At 37.2% G+C, this 6,339-nt stretch overlaps 1 pseudogene; it reads right to left on the bottom strand.

The window, feature by feature from the left end:
* Positions 1 to 3,241: 3,241 nt before the first annotated feature.
* LOC100981847 (keratin, type I cytoskeletal 18-like) lies at positions 3,242 to 5,395 on the bottom strand (annotated as a pseudogene).
* Positions 5,396 to 6,339: the final 944 nt, after the last annotated feature.

Genomic DNA, 6,339 nt, shown 5'->3' with positions numbered 1-6,339 from the left:
GCATTTCCTTTTTGTTTTCTTCTAGTAATTTCATAGTTGTGAGTCTTACATTTAAGTCTTACATGTAAGTTGTGAGTCTTACATTTAAGTCTTTAATACATTGGAGTTTATTTTTGTATACAATGAATGATAGGAGTCTAGTCTTATTGCTCTACACATGGATATCCAGTTTCCCCGACACCACTTATTGAAAAGACTGTCCTTTCCCCAGAGTATGTTCTTGGTGTGTTTATCAAAAATTGGGGGGCTGTAAATGCATAGATTTATTTCTGTATTTCCTACTTGGTTCCTTTGATGTATATGCCTGTTTTGCTTTTTATTTCACCAGGACCATGCTATTTTAGTTACTATACCCAGTTTTATGCTATTTTGGTTACTATATTTTGGAGTCAGGGAGTGTCATGATACCTCCAGCTTTGTTATTTTTGCTCAGGATTCGTTTGTTTATCTAGGGTCTTTTGCCTTTCCACATACGTTTAAAGATGTTTTTTCTTTGTGGGAATAATGTCATTGGTATTTTGATAGGGATTACATTGAATCTGTAGATTGCTTTGAGTAGTATGGACATTTTAACAATATTAACAACATTAATTCTTCCAATCCTTGAACACAAGATGTCTTTTCATTTATTTGTGCTCTCTTCAATTTCTTTTGTCAATGCTTTACAGTCTTCATTGCATAGGTCTTTTCATCTCCTTAGTGAAATCTACTTCTAGGTCTTTTTTTTTTCATAGCTATTGTGAATAAAATTGCTTTCTTGACTTATTTTACAGACAGTTTGCTATCAACATATAGAAATGCTATTGATTTTTGTATCTTGATTTTGTATCCTGAAACTTTACTAAGTTTATTAATTACTTCTACCAAATTTCTGGTGGAGTCTTTAATGTTTTCCTATGTATAATCATGTCATTGGCAAACAAGAACAATTCAATTCCCTCTTTTCCAATTTGGGTGTCCTTTTTTTTTTTTCCTCACCTATTATTGCTCTGGCTAGAACTTCCAGTACTATGTTGAATACAAGTTGGCATTCTTGTCTTCTTTCAGATCTCAGAAGATAAGATTTCAACTTTTACCTGTTTGGTATGATGTTAGTTGTAGGTTTGTCATATATGGCCTTTATTGTGTGAAAGTATGTTTCTTTTAGATTCAGTTTGTTTAAGGTTTTTACCATGAAGGGATTTAAAATTGTATTGAATGTTTTTTCAGCATCTACTGAAATGATCATATAATTTTTTGTGAGTAATTTTGTTAATATATCACATTTATTGATTTGCATATGGTGAACAATTCTTGCATCTATGGAATAAATCTCATGTGATCATGGTGTATAATCTTTTTAATGTGTTGTTGAATTTTGTTTGCTAGTGTTTTGTTAAGGATTTGTTCATCAGGAATATTGTCCTGAATGTTTCTTTTTTTTCTGTACAGCAAAGAAAATAATAAAAAAGTGAAGAGAAAACCTATAAAATGAGAGAAAGTATATGCGAATTACGCATCTGAAAAAGTGTTAATATTTATACTACATAAGAAACTCAAACAAATCGATATAAAAAACATAAATAATTCAAATTAAAAATGACTAAAAGACCTAAGTAGACATTTCTCAAAAGGAGACATACAAATGGCCAGCAGAAATGTTCAACATTTGAAACACATGTTCAACATATGAAAAAATGTTCAACACCCCTAATCATTATAGAAATGCAAATTAAAACCACAATGAGGCATTACCCGCTCCAGGTTAGAAGGGATATTGTCAAAAATTAAAAAATAATAAATGCTGTCAAGGATGCAGAGAAAAGGAAACTCTTACATACTGCTGGTGGGAATAAAAATTAGTACAGCCACTATGGAAAATAATATGGAGGTTCCTCAAAAAATTAAAAATAGAATTCCCATATTATTCAGCAATTTCGTTACTGGGTATACATCCAAAGCAAAGCAAATTGCAATTTCAAAGAGATGTCTGAATACTCATGTTTATTGCAGTGCTATTTACAATAGCCAACATACAGTGTCAACCTAAATGCCCATCTAACAATGAATAGATCAAAAAGTGTGACATATGTTTATGTGTGTATGTGTATTTGTTATATATGTATATGTATATATATGTGTATATATGTGTATATATATGTGTGTATACGTGTGTGTGTGTATGTATACACATAATGGAATACACACATATATAATGGAATACTATTCAATCGTAAGACAGAATAAAATCCTGTCATTTGCAGCAACATGGATGAACCTAGAGGACGTTATGCTAAGTGGGATAAGCCAAGCACAGAAAGACAAATACAGCATGATCTGACTCATATGTGGAACCTCAGAAAGTCAATTTCATAGAAGTAGTGAAATTGGAGTGGTTACCAGAAGCTGGGGAGTGTAGTGGGGATAGGGGGATTGGAAGAGGTTGGTCATTGGCTACAAAGCTACTGTTTGACAGGAAAAATAACTTTTTTTGTTCTATTATAAAGTAGGGTGACTATAGCAAATAATGGTTTATTATTGTATATTTCAAGAAGATGGCTAGAAAAGAATTTGAATGTTGTCACAACAAGAAAATGTTAAATGTTTAAAATAGATGTTGCAATTACCCTGATTTGATTTTTATACTATGCATACATGCATTAAAACATCACATTGTACCCCACAAATATGGATAATTTTTATGCATCAATTATAAATTTAAAACATTCTATTAAAAACATATATATAGGGCCTAAATTTTTGCTATTATAAAATAATACTATGTATATTCTTATATATGTATCTTTGTGAAATTTCCTAGGGACTGACTATACATGTTATTTCTTAATGTAGACGTAGACACTAATCATTTATCTCTTCTCCTGGCAATGAATATGATTCTTTTGCAGGTCGTAACTGTTATAAACAATGGGTAAAGAAAATATGCACAGGTCTTTTTCTCTTGTACATATGTGATAAGGTTGGTACAACTTATAGATTTGTTAATAGTGCACAGTTGTTGTCTACAGTGGGTATATGAGAATTCTCATTTCTGCATATCACTATCAAAGTGTAATTTGCTCACACTTTAACTTTTGCCAATCTAATGGTTATAATGATATGTTGAGTACATTTGCATATTTGTTCACATAATTCCTAGGAAGAAAAACTTCTTTTATATATATGTATACATATATATATATGTATATATATATAGATATATAGCCTTCTCTTTTGTATACATATATATATATGTATATATATATAGATATATAGCCTTCTCTTTTTCTCTTCTGCTAAGTGTCTCACCATATTAGGCACATTTTTGTTTTTTTTGTTTTTTGTGTTTTTTTTTTTTTTTGAGACAGAGTCTTGCTCTTTCGCTCAGGCCAGACTGCAGTGTCGCTATCTCGGCTCACTGCAACTTCCGCCTCCCGGGTTCATGCCATTCTCCTGCCTCAGCCTCCCGAGTGGCTGGGACTACAGGCGCCCGCCACCGCTTTTAACCTTTTATTGGTCTAATGAGTTTCTTTGTGTTATTTGCACAGGCTTTGGAAATATAATCAGCCCTCTCTGTCAGTGATAGTTATCTTCTACATTCATCTCCTGCATTCCCAGATTCAACCGACAGCAGACAGAAATTTTTTTTCCTCTGAACTTTTCACTGGCATCTTGCTCCACAAAGGGTACCCTGCTCCTGCTGGCTTAATGTCTCAGAACTTTGATGTCGTTGGTCTCAGACACCACTTTACCATTCACTATCTGGCAGGTGGTGGTCTTTTGGATTGTTTGCATGGAGTTGCTGCTGTGCAGGGCATCACCAAGATTGAAGTCCTCGCCATCTTCCAGTGGGCAGCGGTAGCTGGTGATCTCAGCCTCCAGCTTGAGCTTGATGTTCAGCAGGGCCTCTTACTCCTGGGCCTGGCGCAGTCTCTCTGCCTGGGTCTGTGCCAGCTCTGACTCCAGGTGCAGCAGGATCCCGTTGAGCTGCTCCATCTGCAGGGTGTAGCGGGCCTCCAGCTCCCTCAGGCTGTTCTCCAAGCTGGCCTTCAGATTTCTCATGGAGTCCAGGTCAGTCTCCAAGGACTGGACCGTACCTCTCAGCTCCATGAGCATCATCTCAGCAGCTCCAACCTCGACAGACTGCGTGGTGACCACTGTGGTGCTCTCCTCAATCTACTGAGACCAGTACTTGTCCAGCTCCTCTCGGCTCTTCCAAGCCAGCTCATCATATTGGTCCCGATGTCGTGAGATTTGGGGGCATCTACCTCCATGGTCAACCCAGAGCTGGCAATCTGGGCTTGTAGACCTTTTACTTCCTCTTCGTGCTTCTTCTTCATGAAGAGCAGCTCCTCCTTGAGAGGCTCGATCTCTGTCTCCAGCTGCAGCTGAGTGACATTTGTGTCATCAGTGACCTTGCGGAGCCCATGTATGTTGCTCTCTACAGACTGCTGCATGGCCAGCTCTGTCTCATACTTGACTCTAAAGTCATCACCAGCAAGATGGGCATTGTCAATCTGCAAAACGATGCGGGGATTGTCCACGGTATTTGCGAAGATCTGAGCCCTCAGGTCTTCGATGGTCTTGAGGTAATGGCTCCAGTCTCTGACCTGCGGTCCCTTGTTCTCCAGGTGCTCCTGGATTTTGCTCTCCAGCTTCCAGTTCACGGTCTCCAGGCTCCTTGCTCTGTCCAGGTAGGAGGCCAGGCAATCGTTCAGGCTTTGCATGGTCTCCTTCTCGTTCTGGACGCCTCCCACTCCTGCCAGACCCCCGGCCATCCCCGCCGTCAGGACCGCCGCCCTGGAAGCTGGTGGGGCGGGACACGGAGATCTGGGAACCAGAGCCCCTAGGGCCTGCATAGATGCTGGCCGCTCTGCTGACCGGCGCCTAGCTGGGTGCCTGGACAGAGCCCAGGGACCAGTAGTTGGTGGAGAAGGTGGAGCGAGTGGTGAAGCTCATGCTGTTCCGGGAGGAGAGCGAGAGGACAGGACTCAGGCTTTCCCAACGACCAGAAAATATTTTTTTAATGGATGGTTGTGTCTGTACAGAACATGCACAGACTTCTTTTTTCTCATTATTATTCTCCAAAAGATACAACTATTTTCATAACATCTACATTGTATTAAGTATCATAAGTGATCTAGAGTTGATTTAAAATATACGGGAGAATGTGTGTAGGTTTCATGCAAATACGATGCCATTTTATATCACGGACTTGAACATCCATGAATTTTGGTATCTATGGGAGTCCTACAACCAATCCCTCATGGATACCCAGGGTCAGCAAATCCCTTATAGCTCCCCATCTGTAACTACATTTTCATCTGTTCTATTTGTTTATGATGTACAGATCATTATGTGTAATTTTAAATAATATTAAACTTAAATGTATTGTCTATGTAGGTTTGCTGTTTGTGTGTTGCTTAAAAATTTATTTGATATCCTCAAATTATTTTTATTCAAATAATTTCAAGTTTCGTTTTCACATTTTGTAATGAAATAATTAGATTTGTGTGTGTCTGCGTGTATTTGTGTGTGTATGTGTGTGTGTTGTAAAATATAGTTTGTTTTATTTTCTTTTTTGGGTAAGAAATTATACCATGATTAACTACATAGTTATCTTTCCACTTTATACATTTTGTGACTATGTTTTTTCAGACTTACAAGTTTATTCATATAATATCTTCTTGATTGCTTGCTTAATCATTCTTGTGGCACTACACAGTAATTCTTCTATTGGTTCTAATAAAATGGTATAAGTACTTTATATTGATATAGCTATGTTTTCTTTTCCAAATTGTTTTTTTCCTGCTGTATGTTTTCCCACCCTGTTAGGGTATTTTGTTGTAATGGAGTTTCCTTGGTCTTTTCATTTTGTCATGTTGATAAGCAATGTCACTTTTCTGTCATTGTCTACAGTTTTTTACTAGATTGGCGATTACTTGTTGTCGTATCAAATTTATGTTAATTTGATATAAGTTAATTTGATATGTTATATTCCTTGTATGTGGATATAATTTCTAAATTATAAGAGTCTGCCTCCAGTGGTCTTAGGTGAGAGACCGTGAAGTGTTTCTGGGTAGGGCGTAACTATAATTTATCTTCAGAGAATTAGTACGTGCATTCCACTAAGAATGAAAGAATAGTTATTTAAAAGGGACTCTACACGTCTTGGTGCTCCAAGTTCACACTCACTGCTTTGTGCTAGAAGTGAATACAGCAACAGTCTGCACCTTGGTGGCAGAGGAACAGACAGAGATGAGACTGTCAGATTTTGATCATTTGATCTAAAAATGCCCCAGTAATTAGTCACTGCAGTTGGCTGTTTCTGACCTACATTAAAATTACTAAAATCCATAA

The sequence above is a fragment of the Pan paniscus genome, chromosome 3 (assembly GCF_029289425.2).
Source record: "Pan paniscus chromosome 3, NHGRI_mPanPan1-v2.0_pri, whole genome shotgun sequence".
Taxonomy (NCBI): Eukaryota; Metazoa; Chordata; class Mammalia; order Primates; family Hominidae; genus Pan; species Pan paniscus.
The sequence above is the reverse complement of the archived record's forward strand: the minus strand, read 5'-3'. Positions and strand labels throughout refer to the sequence as shown.